The 16,715-nt window shown below is 43.7% G+C and overlaps 1 non-coding gene across 1 annotated transcript; it reads left to right on the top strand.

Annotated features, from left to right (window-relative positions):
• Nucleotides 1-14,348: 14,348 nt before the first annotated feature.
• LOC131903118 (U1 spliceosomal RNA) lies at nucleotides 14,349-14,517 on the top strand. Its single transcript, XR_009377374.1, has one exon. It is a non-coding gene; the product is annotated as a U1 spliceosomal RNA (small nuclear RNA).
• The last annotated feature ends 2,198 nt before the right edge of the window (nucleotides 14,518-16,715 follow it).

Here is a 16,715-nt window from a genome sequence, read left to right as displayed (position 1 = left end):
TGGGCTGGAGAGAGATGGCTCAGCAGTTTAGAGCACTTGTTAGTCCTGCAGAGGACTTGGGTTTGATTTCCAGCAGGTCTGTAACTTCAGTTCCAGAAGATCCATTGCCCTTTTTTTCTTTTTTTCTTTTTTTTTTTTTCAGAGCTGAGGATCGAACCCAGGGCCTTGCACTTGCTAGGCAAGCGCTCTACCACGGAGCTAAATCCCCAACCCCCATTGCCCTCTTCTGATATACATGTGTACATGGTACACACAAATCTTTGCAGGCAAAACATTTGTACACATAAAAAAACTTTAAAAAATTAAAACTATAATTTTGTTTGTTTGTTTTTTCAAGACAGGGTTTCTCTGTGTAGTTTTGGTACCTGTCCTGGATCTCGCTCTGTAGACCAGGCTAGCCTTTAACTCACAGAGATCCACCTGGCTCTGCCTCCTGAGTGCTGGAATTAAAGGCGTGCGCCACCACCGCCCAGCAACTATAAAGTTTTTAAAGCTCTAAGTGGGGGCACATGCTTTTAATCCCAACACTTTGGGAGGCAGAGGCAGGGGTTCTCTTGAGTTCAGTGAGACTCTGACTCAAAAAAAGAACAAAAACAAAAAAACAGTCATGATGATGATGCCTGTGATCCAAACACTTCATAAGGCAAAGGCAGGAGTGTTGATTCAAGGTAGCCCTTGCTACACAGTTACATAGCGAGGCCCAGTCCAAGGAAAACTAACTCACTGGTAGAGTTTGCCCAGCATACGCAAAGCCCTGGGATGGAATGGTCCTCAGTACCTGTGAAACAAGTTAGGGGAAGGTACACTGCAAAGGTAAAGAAAGTTAGAAACTTGGGGGCATATGGTGAGATATAAAAAATCTAAAACTACACACTAATTCTGAAAACCACTGTTCTCAGGCCTTGGTTCCTCCAGTTATTTTTCTGACTGCTTAAAATATTTTGAAAAATGAGATTGAACCAGTTTTGAACCTCCATCTTATACTTGGCTTGTTTTCTATGTTTCAAGCATGGTCTCACAAGGTATCCCAGGCTAGCCTTTTGTCATCCTGCCTTGGCCTTCCAAGAGCTGGGATTATACACTTGGGTCACCATACTTAGTTTAGTAAAATACCTACCAGAGTATACCCAACCTTTCCTAGGTGTTTTTCCACATATACTTCTGATATCCTAAATGGGGTCCTTTCCTATGTCTGACTTCTACCAACCCTTCTCTGTTTCCACCTCACCAGCACCCAATTCAGAAAGCTCCCTTTTCCTTGATTTCAAGTCTGAGCTTTTTTTTTCTTTAAACCACCATTGACTTCATCCATTGCGCCAGGCCCTAAACTAGTAGCGGGGGCAGAAGTAAACAAATCCCAGCCTACCTGGCACTTGCCATTCCATTATGAGAAGAAAGCAACAAACACTGTGTGAAGAAAATTAAAGCACTTGGTGCATGCCTGGTGCTTCAGGAGGCCAGAAGAGGGTGTTGGATTCTCTGAAACTGGGGTTAGGATAAATGTGAGCCTCTATCTATGTGGGTGCGGAGCATGCAAAGAATTTAAGAGCTGCCTTTTCTGTCTAGTCTCCTGGCCACCATTCCTATTGATTTCTCTTTGCAAGCTTTGATCCATGCTCAGGGCAACTCCAGAAAGAATTAGCAACATTTAGGGGAAACTAGGCCAAAATTAGTTCCCATAGAGAGGCTGATGTTAGGAAATGGGTTTTGCTAGAACAACCTTAGCACACTAGCTATTAAGAATATCAAGATGCTGGGCAGTGGTGGTGCACGCCTTTAATCCCAGCACTCAGGAGGCAGAGGCAGGCGGATCTCTGTGAGTTTGAGGCTAGAGTGAATTCCAGTTCAGCCAGAGCTACACAGAAAAGCCCTATCTTGAAATACAAAAGAATATTAGAATATTGGGGGGGCTGATGAATTGGCTCAGCAGTTAAGAGCACAGGCATGGTGCATACTTTTAATCCTAGCAGTCCCGAGGCACAGGCAGAGGCAGGTGGAGTTCAAGGACAGTCAGAGATACACAGAGAAACCATCTCGAGAAACAAATAGAAATGCTGCTTTGTAGAGGACCAACGTTCAATTGACAGCACCTACATGGCAGCTCATACTCATCTCTAACTTCAGTCTCGAGACCAACAGTCTCTTCTGGCCTCTAGGGGGCACCATGCAGGAATGTGGTACACATACACATGCAGGCAAAACACCCATACATAGTACTGGGTGTATTGGCACATGCCTTTAATCTCGGCACTTGGAAGGCAGAAGCACATAGACCTCTATGAATTGGAAGCCAGCTAAGACTACAGAATAAGCCAGCAGATTGTGAAACTGTCACAACAAAATAGCCTAAGTTGGGGTTGGGGATTTAGCTCAGTGGTAGAGCGCTTGCCTAGCAAGCCCAAGGCCCTGGGTTCAGTCCTCAGCTATGCAAAAAAAAAAAAAAAAAAAAAAAAAAAAAAAAAAAATAGCCTAAGTGTGTGTGTGTGTGTGTGTGTGTGTGTGTGTGTGTAATTTTGAATGGGGATAGATGGCTCAGCAGTTAAGAGCACTTGGTACTCTTCCACAGGACCAGAGTTAAACCCAGCCACCCACATTAGGTGGCTCACAACCATGTGTAACTCTACCTCCAGAGTCTCTGGCCTCATGGGCACCTGCACTCAAATACACATACCCAAATGTACACACACACAATTTAAAATAATAAAAATAAAGAGTATATATGTAATTTTGCTCCTAAGTGTGCTGGCACATGCCTTTAATCTGAGCACTCAGGAGGCAGAGGCAGGGGGTCTCTGTGAGTTCAAGGCCACCTGCTCTACATAGTAAATGCCAGGCAAGCCAAAATTTAAAACAAAACCTGCACATACATATATACATCTTATTTATTCTCTTGAGACAATCTCTTCATAGCCTAAGCTGATCTCAAACTTTCAATCCTTCTGCCTCGGGCTCCCATATCCAGCTGATAGCTATATAATCCTCAATCTTGGGGGGCTGGATTTTTTGTTTTTGTTTTTTGATTTTTGTCTTTTGAGACAGGGTTTCTCTGTGTAGCTTTGGAGCTTGTCCTGGAACTCGCTCTGTAGCCCAGGCTGGCCTCGAACTCACAGGGATCCACCTGCCTCTGCTTCTCAAGTGCTGGGATTAAAGGTGTGCACCACCACTGCCCGGCTAGGGGGGGCTGGTGTTTTTGAGACAGGGTCTCACTATATAGCCTTAGCAGATGTGGTATTTACTATATAGACCAGGGTGTCCTCCATCCCACAAAGATCCCCTGCCTCTTCTTACCCAGTGCAGGGATTAAAGGTGTGCACCACCACGCCTGGCATGTAATCTTGAATCCTGAGCAATATACTATTGTTTAATATAAATGATTTTTTCTGTGTGTATTTTTTTTCTGCATGTATATTTGTGCACCACATGCATGCAGTGCTCTTGGAGACCAGAAGAGGGCATCAGAACCCCTGAGACTGGCATTACAGGTGGTTTCAAACTGCCATGGGGGGTTGGGAAACCACTGAGCCACCCCTCTTGCCCTTGAGTATTGTTTCTATGTTATGTTATTGTTTGTAAAATACAAGTTTTTTTGGTTTGGGGCAGAATCACTTGTATCCCTGACTGGCCTTGAACTCAATATATAACTGAGAATGACCTTGAACAACTTTTTTCTCTGTGTGTCAAGGTCTCCCACTCTAGCTGACCTGAAGTTTCCATGTAGACCAGGCTAGCCTTGAACCTGTAGCACCACCGTGCCTAGTTTTACAGGTCCATGGAAACATACTCAGGGATTTGTGCACTATAGGCAGGTACTCTACTGACTGCATTACATACATTCCTGCTTTGTTTGCTTTCAGAGACTATATATGGCCAACACTAACGTTAAACTCCAGTTCTTCCTGCTGCTCCCCTCAAGTACTAGGATTATAAATATATGCCCTTGTTTTAAGCTCAAGTATTTTTTAAAGCAATTTGAAGTGACTGAGGAGCTAGCTTAGTAAAGTGTGTACTGTGCAATCTTGAGGACCTGAGTTCAGTTTCAAGAGCCCATGTTAAAAGAGCCATGTGTGTAGTGATCTTCAGGCTAGTGAGAGACCCTGTCTCAAAAAATGTGATGGTTCCTGAGAAACAACATCAGAGTCTGACCTATGGCCTCCATGCAAATGTGTATACACAAAGCAAAACAAGTCGACTTGAAGCTAGTTGTGTATATGTAGTATACTCATGTAATCCCAGCATTTGGGAAGCTGAGGCAGGAGGATTATAAATTTAAGGACATCCTGGACTATACAGTGAGACCTTAGCTTGGAAAGAAAGTCAGCAAAGAAATAAACTCTGTCTTGAAAAAAAAAGGAAAGAAAAAAAAGTGGATTAAGGTTATTCTGACTCAGAACCAGATCTAAAACTGGGTGGGTGGAGTCTAAGTCACTGACCTGAAGCTCAATGAAAATACAGAAGATTGTTTTGACTCTTGCTAGTAACTAAAAATGCAGCTGTGTACCCCATACCAGGTGTTTTGGTACAGTCCTGGTATCAAGTATTACAATGGTGGACCATTAGAGCAAGCTGAAGGAGTCAGGGTTCGAGGTGTAGCTCAGTCAGAATAGTGTTTGACTCCATGAATGACTCTGAGTTCCATCCCCAGCACTATATAAAAGTAGACATAAGAGGATGGAGAAATGGCTCAGTAGTTAAGGGCACATACTGCTCTTCCAGAAGGCCCAAGTTTGGTTCCTGGCACGCATGTCAGACAGCCCACAACCTGTATCTCCAGCTCCTGGGAGATTTGATGCCTTTAGTCTCGATAGGTACCTGCACTTATGTGCACTCGTACACAAAATAATTTTGTTTGGTTTTGGTTTTTCGAGACAAGGTTTCTCATATAACCGCTCTGGCTATCCCGGAACCCACTTTGTAGACCAGGCTGGCCTTGAACTCACAGAGATCCCCATGCCTTTGCCTCCTGTGTGCTGGGATTACAGGCGTGTGCCACCACCGCCTGGCAAAAAAAAATTTTTTAATGGCTAGAAAGATGCCTTAATAGTTAAGAGTACTTGCTGCTCTTACAGAGGACCCAGGTTCTGTTCCTAACACCCACATGGAGGTTCACAATAGTCTTAATTCTAGTTCCAAGCAATCTAATGCCCTTTCTCCTGGCACCAGGCATGCACATAATGACATACATGCAGGCAAACACTCATACACAAACAAACAAAAAAAATAACCATACAAAACAGTGAATGACTCTAATCCCAGGACTCAAGTAATCAGGAGTTCAAGGTTATCCTCAGATACATAGAGTTCCAGGCCAGCAAATGATATGTGAGACCATGTGGGGGTGGGGGATTTAAGGGCCTGAAGAGATGGTTTAGCAGTTAAGAGCACTTGTTGCTCTTGCAGAGGACCCAGGATCAACATCCACATACATGGTGGCTCACAACCATCTATAACTCCAGTTCCAGAGAAGCCCAAACCTCTTCTGACATCTACAGGCTCAAACATGAATGTGGTGCACATGGATACACTCAAGAACACACACACATAAAATATATCTCTACCCAAGTGTGGTGGTACATATTTTTAATCCCAAAACTGATGAGGCAGGAGAGTTCAAGACCAGCCTGGTCCACATAGCAAGTTCCAAGCCAGCCAGGACTACATATCAAAACCCTGTCTCCAAATAATTTTTTTTTTTAGTTTAAAAATCAAATGACAACTTCAGATATAATTCTTATATAATCCACCTAGTCTTGTAACTGGCTTTGTTCACTTGGCATTATGATGTCAAGATACGTGCATTGTTTTACCTTTTTATTACCAAACAGCATTCCATTGTAGCATGTCTGTACCAATTTGTTTGTTCTTCAGTACGTGAGTGCCTGGGTTGTTTCTGCCCTTTGACTTGTAATATTGCTGTGACTTCATGTTAGTTTTCATAGGAACGAATTTTCAATATTCCTGAGAATGTAGATCTGATACAGACTGTAGGAGTTGCTGAACTGGTTTATTTCCAAAGCAGCTACCACCATTTTCTATTAGCAAGGTATGAGGGTTTGAGATGTAATTATTTTTTCATTTGGGTTTTTTTGTTTTGGTTACAGTTACATTTTGTGGTGCTAGGGATCTTACACATGGTCCTGGACATAGTAAGCAAATGCTGCAGGGTTTTTGGTTGGTTGGTTGGTTGGTTGGTTGGTTGGTTGGTGTGTGTGTGTGTGTGTGTGTGTGTGTGTGTGTGTGTGTGTGTGTGTGCATGAATGAGTGGGCTTACGTCTGTCAGCACCTTGGAGGTCTGAAGTTAATGTTGGATATCCCCCATAATTGTTTTTCTACTTTGGTTTTTGAGACAGAGTTTGCCATTTCATCCAGACAGGCTGGCCAGCACAGTCCTGGGATATGACTGTGAACGGTAGTGCTGAGGATCCAAACTCAGCCCCCATGCTTGTGCAACAAGTACTCTACTCACTGGCACATCTCCCCAGTATGTCCCCTTTGTTTGAGACAGGCTCTCATGTAGCCCAGACTGGCCTTGAACTTGGTGTGGAGTCAAGTATGATTTTGAACTCCTGGTCCCCCTGCCTCCACCTCTCAAGTTCTGGGGTAACTACCACACCCAGCTGTTGTTTTCAAAGCAGGAGACCTCAATAGCTGGGTCTGGCTTTGAACTGTCATTTGCTTCCCATGTGCTGGAATTACAGACATGTACTACTTGTGCTTCGATTGAGATGGAGTTTGTTGTTGTTGGGTTTGTTTATATATATATATATATTTGGTTTTTCGAGACAGGGTTTCTCTGTGTAGCTTTGCGCCTTTCCTGGAACTCACTTGGTAGCCCAGGCTGGCCTCAAACTCACAGAGATCCGCCTGCCTCTGCCTCCCAAGTGCTGGGATTAAAGGCGTGCGCCACCACCGCCCAGCCCTATATTTTTTTTAGATTAAAAAATTTCATTTATTTATGTGATTGCAGATATGTCTGTGTGGTTGGGTTTTTTGTTTGTTTGTTTTTTGTTTTTTTTGTTTTTTACTGTTTGGGGGCTTGCCACTCAGCTCCCAAATAAATACACGGAGACTTATTACTTATGAATGCCCAGCCTTAGCTTGGCTTGTTTCTAGCCAGCTTTTCTAACTTAAATTATCCCATTTCTCTTTAACTATGTTTTGCCTTTGGGCTTTTTAACTTTATTCTATATATCTTTCTTTCCTTCTTTCTCTGTGGCCGCTGGCATCCTTCCCTCCTCCTTTTCTTGCTCCTCCTCCTCTCTCTCCTTGAGCCTAGGTTTCTCCTCTGCCCGGCAGCCCTGCCTATCCCTCTCTCCTGCCTAGCTATTGGCTGTTCAGCTCTTTATTAGATCAATCAAGTGTTTTAGACAAGCGAAGTAACCCAGCTTTACAGAGTTAAACAAATGCAACATAAAAGAATGCAACACATCTTAAACTAATATTCTACAAGATGTCTGCATACTGCATGTGTGTACCTGGAGCTGCAGAGTCCAGAAGAGGGTGTTGGGTCCCCTAGGACTGGAGTTACAGATAGTTGTGAGCTGCTGTAGGTTCTGGGAACTAAATCCAAGTCCTCTGGAAGAGCACCCAGTGCTCTTAATCACTGAGCCATCTCTTCAGCCCCAGATTTACTTATTTATGAGTGTTTTACCTGCACATGTGTATGTGCACAGCATGAAGACTTGGAGCTCTCAAAGATCAGATGAGGGCATCAGATCCACTGGAACTGGAGTTACAAGTGGTTATAAACCACCATGTGGTTTGAACCTGGGTCCCTGTAAGAGCAACAAGTGTGCCAGGCAGTGGTGATGTATGCCTTTAATCCCAGCAGTGAGGGAGACAGAGGCAGGAAGATCTCTGTGAGTTCGAGGCCAGCCTGGTCTACAGAGCTAGTTCCAGGACAGGCTCCAAAGGTACACAGAGAAACCCTGTCTTGGGGGGGGGGGGGAATGGAAAAAAAAACCAGAGCAGCCAGTGCTCTTAACAACTGAGAATCTCTCCAATGCCTCCTCCTTTTTCACAGTTTTATTTTTAGGTATAAGTGTTTTGCTTGCATATATTTATGTGCAGCACAGTTTGCCTAGTGCCTGCAGAGACCAGAAGAGGGTATTGCATCCCCTGGGACTAGAGTTATAGAGGGTTCTGAGCTGCCATGTGTGAGTAGGTCCTCTACATGAGTAGCAGTCCTCTTAACCACAGGCTGAGCCATTTCTCCTACATCAACATACAGAGTTTGAATAGTTTCACCTAGATTCTTGCTGTATAAATTTTGTTTTGGTTTGTTTGTTTGTTTTTGGTTTTTGAGATAAGGTCTCACTATATAGCTCTGGCTGTCCTGCATCTCTATGTAGACCAGGCTGGCCTCAGATTCACAAAGATCTGCATGCCTCTGCCTCCAGAGTACTAGGGATTAAAAATGTGTGCCCACAGCCAGGCATGATGGCCCATGCAAAAATCCCAGAACTGGGGGCTGGAGAGATGGCTCAGAGGTTAAGAGCATTGACTGCTCTACTAGAGGTCCTGAGTTCAATTCCCAGCAACCACATGGTGGCGCACAACCATCTATAATGAGATCTGGTGCCCTCTTCTGGCCTGCAGTCATACATGCTGTATACATAATAAATAAATAAATCTTTAAAAAAAAAAAAAAAAAGAATCCCAGAACTAAGGAGGCAGAGGCAGGTGCATCTCTGTGAGTTCTAGGCCGGCCTGGTCTACAAAGCAAGTTCCAGGACAGGCTCCAAAGCTACACAGAGAAACTCTGTCTCAAAAAAAAAAAAAAAAAAAAGTGTGCCCATACAAAACTGTGCTGTATGAATTTGTAAGAAAGTGTCCAGGGCCTGACCCAGAAAGTGTTCAAAGAATGATTGTTGTGCTTGTAAGGTGGCACTTCAGGTAAAGTCACCAGCTGATAAAGCCAACCTGAGTTTAAGCCCCAGACCCGTGTAGTGGAAGGACAGAAACAAATCTTTCTTTTTTTTTTTTTTTTTTTTTTTTTTTTTTTGAGCTGAGGATCGAACCCAGGGCCTTGCGCTTGCTAGGCAAGCGCTCTACCACTGAGCTAAATCCCCAACCCCAGAAACAACTCTTGAAAGATGTGTGGGTATATACATACACATGCATACTCACAGGAAACAAAAATGTTTTTACAAAGGAAGGGGAATGAGATGGCCCAGGGAATAAAAAGCTCTTGCCACTGAGACTTGAGTTCATGCCTATGACCCATATGGTAGAAGGAGAGAATCAACTCCCAAAAGTTGTCCTCTAGTCTCCATGTCCAGTGGCATGCCTGCCTGCACACACATGAATAAAAATGTAGTCTTTTTTTAATGATTGCTATCCTTCCTGGCAATGCCTTTCTTATTAGAAACTCAAGAAGCAGATTTTGAGAGCCATAGTGAAAGAGACTGCTGACCTACATGCAGTCTGTGTGGGAAGCACATCTTTCAAAATTGGCTTTGAGGTGGGCACACTCTCTCAGGTTGTAGAAGGAAGGGAGCTGAAAGCTTTGACACCAGTCCTCCACTGCTTGCCAGTTCTGTGGCTTAGATATAGTCTGTTTCTGGGGGGGAGTGAGGACCTATACACAGGTTCCTGTGACACAGGAGATAATTAATGCATGTAACTAAAGGTGCTTAGCACAGAACTTAGTACATAGCAAAATTAAACTGGCTGTAGTTTAGAAGATCAGAAAGAAATGAGGCAGCCCTGGGGATGTAACTAAATTGGTAGAACCCTTGCATAGCATTCAGGAAACTGGGTTGACTGCCCAGCACCACATAAAACCAGGCATGGTAGTACATCCCTGCAATCCCAGCACCACATAAAACTAGGCATGGTAGTACATCCCTGCAATCCCAGCACTGGACAGTAGAAGTAAAAGAATAAAGAAATTCAAGGTCAAGCCAGGCATGGTGGTGAAGCCTTTAATCCCAGGGCTTTGGAGGCAGAGGCAGAGTAGATCTCTGTGAATTTGAGGCCAGCATGGCCTCAAGAGCAGGGTGGGGCCCTGCCAGGCCTAAATAGTGAGATCCTGTCTCAAAAACAAAACAAAAAGTTCAGGGTCAATCTTGGTTATATAGCTGAGCTCAAGGCCAACCTGGGCTGTATGAAATTCTGTCTCAAAACAAAACAAACAAACCAGAAATAGAGTAGTGATATAACAAATTAGTAGAGCACTTACCAATTATGGTTCCCCTCTACATGACCAAAAAATAAAAATACAAAAAGACAGAGAGAGAAAATAATTTCACTATTTTTTGTTTTGTTTTACTTATTTTTATTTTATGTGTATGAATGTTTTGTCTGCATGTATGACTGCACCACATGTATGCCTGGTGCTCAAGGAGGTGGTAAGCCTCCATGTAGGTACTGGGAATCAAACGGATCATTTGCAAGATGGATAAGTGCTCTAACCACTGAGAAAACTCTCCAGCTATAATTTCACTATTTCAAAATGGGTAAATTGTGGATGTAACTCAGTGGTGGAGTGCCTAGCATTCATTAGGTCCTGAGTTCAAGTCCCAGTACTGGAAAGATGGGCAAGTTAAGGTTCAGAGACACGGCATGCCTTTGGGAAAGGGATTACAACTAAGTTTTCTAAGATGGCGGTGCAGGCCGTGTTAGAGTGCTGGCCTAACATGTCAAACCCTCACTTGGTTCCGTCCTTACACCACACATACAAAGGAAAAAAGTCAAGTTCTCAGCAACTTAGCACTTTCATAGTGTGCTTTGATCTCTAGCAACTCTATAAAAAAAAAAAAGACAGGGTTGGTGAGCTGGGTCTATGAGTAAAGGGGGTTACCACAGCCTTTGCTCCCCAGAGCCACATGGTGGAAGGACAGAACCTGTTCTGACAACCTGTCTTCTGAAGAGACACCATGGAACACACACACAAAATAAGTAAATAAAAACTTAATTGGAATTTGTGTTTTGTTTTGTTTTGTTTTTTTTAAAGATTTATTTATCTATTATACATACAGTGTTCTGTGTACATGCCAGAAGAGGGCACCAGATCTCATTACAGATGGTTGTGAGCCACCATGTGGTTGCTGGGAATTGAACTCAGGACCTCTGGAAGAGCAGCCAGTGCTCTTAACCACTGAGCCATCTCTCCAGCCCCTTGTTTTGTTTTTTAAGACAGAGTTTCTCTGTGTAGCCTTGGCAGTCCTGGAACTCTGTAGATGAGTTCTGACTTCGAACTCACAAGAGATTCGCCTGCCTCTGCCTCCTGAGTGCTGGGATTAAAGGAGTGCACCACCACCACTCAGCTGTATATCCTTTTATTGTTTCCCCCGTTTTTTCAAGACAAGGTTTCTCTGTGTAACAGCATAGCTGTCCTGGAACTCACTCTGTAGACCAGGCTGGCCTTGAACTTACAGAGATCCGCCTGCCTCTGCCTCCTGAGTGCTGGGATTAGAGGCATGCACCACCATTGCCTGGCCTTTTTTTTTTTAAGACAGTGTTTCACTATGTAGCTCTGGCTAGCCTTAGACTCACAAGAGATCCACCTGCCTCTGTCTTCCAAGTGCTGAGATTAAAGGTATGCCCCACCACACTCAGTGTTTTGGTTTTTAAGTTTTTATTACTTTATGAGTATTTTACCTGCATGTATATTTCTATATACTACATTTGTGCCTGATGCCCACAAAGGCCAGAAGAGGACTTCAGATCCCCTGGGACTTGAATTAGAGATTGTTGTGAGCTGCCATGTGGGTGCTGGGAAATGAATCTGGGTCCTCTGGAAGAGCAGCTAGTGCTCTTGACCACTGAACCATCTCTCCAGTTTCCAAACCCTCATTTTACAACAACTGCAAAGAAAATGTGCAAAGTTCTCAAATGCAGCACATTCAGTTCACACTACAGTGAACATCTCACACTGGTGTGATAGAACTGACTCATCAAAACAATGCTGTTATGAACTAAAGTTTATGTTTAATCAGAGTTCCTTGGGTTTTGCAAATTGTCCCTTATTCCAGGATCTCACCTACAGTCACTTCTCCTTCAGGTTCTCTCTTGTGTCTGCAAGTCTGTGGAGGACAGAAGTCAATGTCAGGTGTCTTTTATTGCCCTCTGCCATTTTATTTGTGGACACAGGGTTTCTCTATGTAGCCCTGGCTGGTCTGGAACTCACAGAGATCTGACTGACTCTGCCTCCCAAGTGCAAGGTTAAAGGTGTGCCCACCATACTTGCCCCAACCCTTTTTTGTTTTTAAGAAATCATATTTATTTTATTTTGTAAAGGCTCCAGTGTGCAACAGGACGCATGTGGATGTGAGAGCAGAACTTGTGGCAGTCAGTTCTCTCCCTCTAGTATGTGGATCTCCAGGAATGAACTCAAGTTCTCAGGTTTGGTGGCAAACACTTTTTACCCACTGAACCATCTTGCTGGCCCTATACCCAGCTTTTTTATGTGGGGTCTAGGCATCAAATTCAGGTCCTGGTCTTCCAAGGAAAGTATTTTACTAATTGAGCTATATAGTCCCAATCGACTTAATTTTTTTCTATATTTCTTGGGGTGACTGTAAAAGCCATGGTGCATGTGTGGACGTCAGAAGACAACTTGCAGGAGGGGTCTGTTCTGTCTTTTTCACCGAGAGAGCGCCATGGGTCAAACTTAGGTCATTAGGCTTGGAGGCAAGTGTCTTCACGTACTGACCATCTCACCAGCCACCAATCATTCCTTTTGTTTGTTTGTTTCTCAAGACAGCGTTTCTCTGTGTAACTTTAGCTGTCCTGGAACTCACTCTGTAGACCAGGCTGGACTCAAACTCACAGAGATCTGCCTGCCTCTGCCTCCCAAATGCATGCGCCACCATGCCTGGACCAATGTACTTTTAGAAGAAAATAGAGGGCTGGAAATACGGCTCAGAGGTTAAGAATCCTGGCTCCTCTTTCAGAGGGCCTGAGTTCAGTTCTCAGCACCCACATGGCAGCTCACAACCATCTGTAACTTCAGTCCACGAGAATCTGACACCCTCTTCTGGCACTGGGCACAGATGGTACACACACATATATGCAGACAAAATACTTCCACAATAATTTAATTTAATATTTAAATAAAAATTTAAAATAATTTTTAAAATTTCAGAAAGAAAAAGAAAAATAGAAGCTAGAGAGATAGCTCAGTGATTAAGAGCACTTTCTGCCTTTCCAGAGGTCCTGAGATTGGTTCCCAGCACCCACATCAGGTAGCTCACAGTTACCTCAAGCTCCTGGAGGATCTGATGCCTCTGGCCTCTGTGGGTACTTGCAGTCATGTCCACATATCCCCATGCAGCCACACATAATTTAAAATAATTTTTAAAAAAATCTAAGCATGGTGGCACACTCCTTTAATCCCAGCACTCAGGAGCAGAGGCAGGTTGATCTCTTAAGAGTTCAAGGCCAGCTTGGTCTACATAGTAAGTCACAGGCCAGCCAAGGGTTACATAGTGAAACCCTGTCTTAAAAAATAATAATTGTCGGGTTGTGATGCACACCTTTAATCCCATCACTCGGGAGGCAGAGGCAGGTGGATCACTGTGAGTTTGAGGCCAGCTTGGTCTACAGAGTGAGATCCAGGACAGCTAGGGCTGTTACACAGAGAAACTCTGTCTTGAAAAACCAAAATAATAATAATAATTATTATGATGATGATGATAATGATAATAATGATAATTGGGGCTGGAGAGATGGCCCAATGGCTAAGAGCACTGTCTGCTCTTCCAGAAGACCCAGGTTCAATTCCCAATACCCACATGGCAGCTCACAACCATCTGTAACTCCAAGGGATCTGACACCCTGATACAGATATAAATAAGAATAAATCATCAAAAAAATAAAAAATACTTTAAGATGATAATAAAAAGGAAATGTGTGTACAAATTTTAAAACAATGACAGTTGTTTGACAGGCTCACTATGTAGGTTAGGCTGGCTTTGAACTCACAGAAGTCTGCTTGCCTCCTGAGTGCTGGGATAAGGGTGTATGACACCATGCCTGGCGTAATGACCTATTTTGGGGGCAGGGTTTCCTGTATTGAAAGCTAGCATCATTCTCACTGCATGGCTGAGGATTACAGGTGTGCACCATAACACCCAGTTTATGCAGTGTTGAGGACCAAACCTCAGGCTTTACCATATTAGAGACGCACTCTACCAATTGAGCCAAATCCCTATCCCCAGTTATAAGTTTTTACCTCCCCCAAAACATTCAGGAATAAGAATTGGGGAGCCAGCAGTGGTGGCGCATGCAAAGGCAGACAGATCTCTGTGAGTTTGAGACCAGCCCAGTCTACAGAGCAAGTTCCAGGACAGCCAGGGGATTACACAAAGAAACCCTGTCTCAGGGGGAAAAAAAAAAAAAAAAAAAAAAAAACCTAGCTAGGGAGATACCAAGATCACAAAGGTGGTGGTTTTCCCAGGGTGAGTCTTATCACATTGCACTCTGGATTTGCTGACTCCTGCGGTTTCCTCAAATTCAAGAAACTTGAGTGCATAATTTGTGGTAGTGGGGGGACTGTATTTGCACTCTCCCATGGGGTGGGGGGAGAATTAGGGGAACAGAATGGATACTTTACAAAGGGTTCTATGGTAACAATGGGCTAGCTGAGCTCCTCTGGGAGGCTACCATGTCTGATGCTGAGACTGAGTCATCATTGACCACGATGGCCAATTCACTGACCTTTCCAGCAGTTCCAGCAGTCGTTAACCCCAGTACAGTGGGCAGTGTCGGGTAGGATTGACAAATGCCTTCATCAAGCCCCACAGTGCTCCCAGAGTCAGTGGGAGCTCTGGCCTAGGTCTTAGAAGTAGTCTTCTTGTCTTTGCCCATTCACTTTCTTCAGGATCCTTCAAATTAATGGAAGTTAATGAACCCAGAGCTGACTGGCTGAACACAAGTGACTTCACATCTCTGAAGAAAAAAATTTTTGTTCCCTCTGCAAAATGGGAATACAAACAAAACCTATCTCAAAGGAGTTACTATAAGAATTCTTGATGTTCCATAAAGGGGAAGAATTCTTAATACTATTAGTCTGTCTCTGGTACTTATTTTTTACATTATTTAAAAATACAGAGAGGCGCCGGGCAGTGGTGGTGCACACCTTTAATCCCAGCACTCGGGAGGCAGAGCCAGGCGGATCTCTGTGAGTTTGAGACCAGCCTGGTCTACAGATGAGATCCAGGACAGGCACCGAAACTACACAGAGAAATCCTGTATCGAAAAACCAAAAAAAATGGAGGCACATGCCTTTAATCTCAGCACTCGGGAGGCAGAGACAGGCAGATCTCTGTGAGTTCAAGGCCAGCCTGGTCTACAAAGCAAGTTGCCTGGTCTACAAATTGAGTTCCAGGGCAGCCAGGAAAACCGTCTCAGAAATATATATATTATATATATTTAATATATATATGGAGCTGAGCATGGTGGTGCATGCCTGCAGTCTCAACATTTACTGGTGTTGGGTAGAGGATAGGCAGCCAGGTATGGTGACACACATCTACCTCTGTACTCAGAAGGTAAACGGCGAAGGATGGTGAATTCATGACAGCCTAGTCTACAGAGCAACACCCAGTCTCAAAAAAAAACCTACACCGAATATTATGCTTAATTTTGGGTATAGCTTAACCATATAACCATATAGTACAACCTTTGGTTTATTTCCTAGCAACACACACACACACACACACACACACACACACACACACACACTTATCAAAAACAACTGCTACAGAGTGCAGAGGCTGGAGGCATAGCTCAGTTGATAGAGCACTTGCCTAAAGACACACAAATCCCTAGGTCTAGTTGTGAGACCATCATATAAAAACTGGCATGGTGGCACATGCCTGTAATCCCAGCAGTCTGAAGGGAGAGACAGGAGGATTAGAAATTTAAGGTAGGGGCTGGAGAGATGGCTCAAAGGTTAAGAGCACTGACTGCTCTCCCAGAGGTCCTGAGTTCAATCCCCAGCACCCACATGGTAATCTGTAATGAGATCTGGTGCCCTCTTCTGGCCTGCAGTCATACATGCTGTATACATAATAAATAAATTTAAAAAAAAATTAAGGTAATCTTCAGCTGAATAATAAGTAAGTTTGAAGCCAGCCTTGGATACAGGAGACAAGAAGAAAAAAAAGCTGGTTGATTTGAATGAAGCAAGCAGTTTCTCAACACTTGAAGCATGGTTAACTGCCTCCCAAATAGTAAGAACCATGATTATTCTAAATAATTACAACGGGCTTCCTCTTATAGAACTGGATTTGACCATTTCATTTGATTGTTAGGTATCCAGAACTGATCTATCTCATCTCACTTTTGAGTATTGCTATGTATGCCACCACCTCCCTCACTCCTGGTATATGCCTGAGTGTGCTCACATAGACACATGAACAAGTAGAAGCCAGAGGTTACACTGGAAGTCATCCTCCTTTGCTATCTACCATATTTTTAAAGACTCTTTTTTATGTGTATGAGTATTTTGCTGCATGTATGTCTGTGTACCACGTACCTGCCTGGTACCCACAGAGGACAGAAGAGGGAGTCAGATCCCAAGACTGGAGCTACAGACCATTGTGAGATGTCTTGTGGATGCTGGGAATTGAACACAGGTCCTCTGAAGAGCAACCAGTGCTCTTAATCACTGATCTTCCCAGCCCCTCTACCTTATTTTTGAGACAAGGTCTCTGACTGAACCTGGAATTAACCCTTTGTGCTAGGCTGGCTTGCCAGTCCTTGGGATC

The sequence above is a fragment of the Peromyscus eremicus genome, chromosome 1 (assembly GCF_949786415.1).
Source record: "Peromyscus eremicus chromosome 1, PerEre_H2_v1, whole genome shotgun sequence".
NCBI lineage: Eukaryota > Metazoa > Chordata > Mammalia > Rodentia > Cricetidae > Peromyscus > Peromyscus eremicus.
Note: the sequence above shows the minus strand (reverse complement) of the source record. Positions and strands in the feature narration are given on the sequence as shown.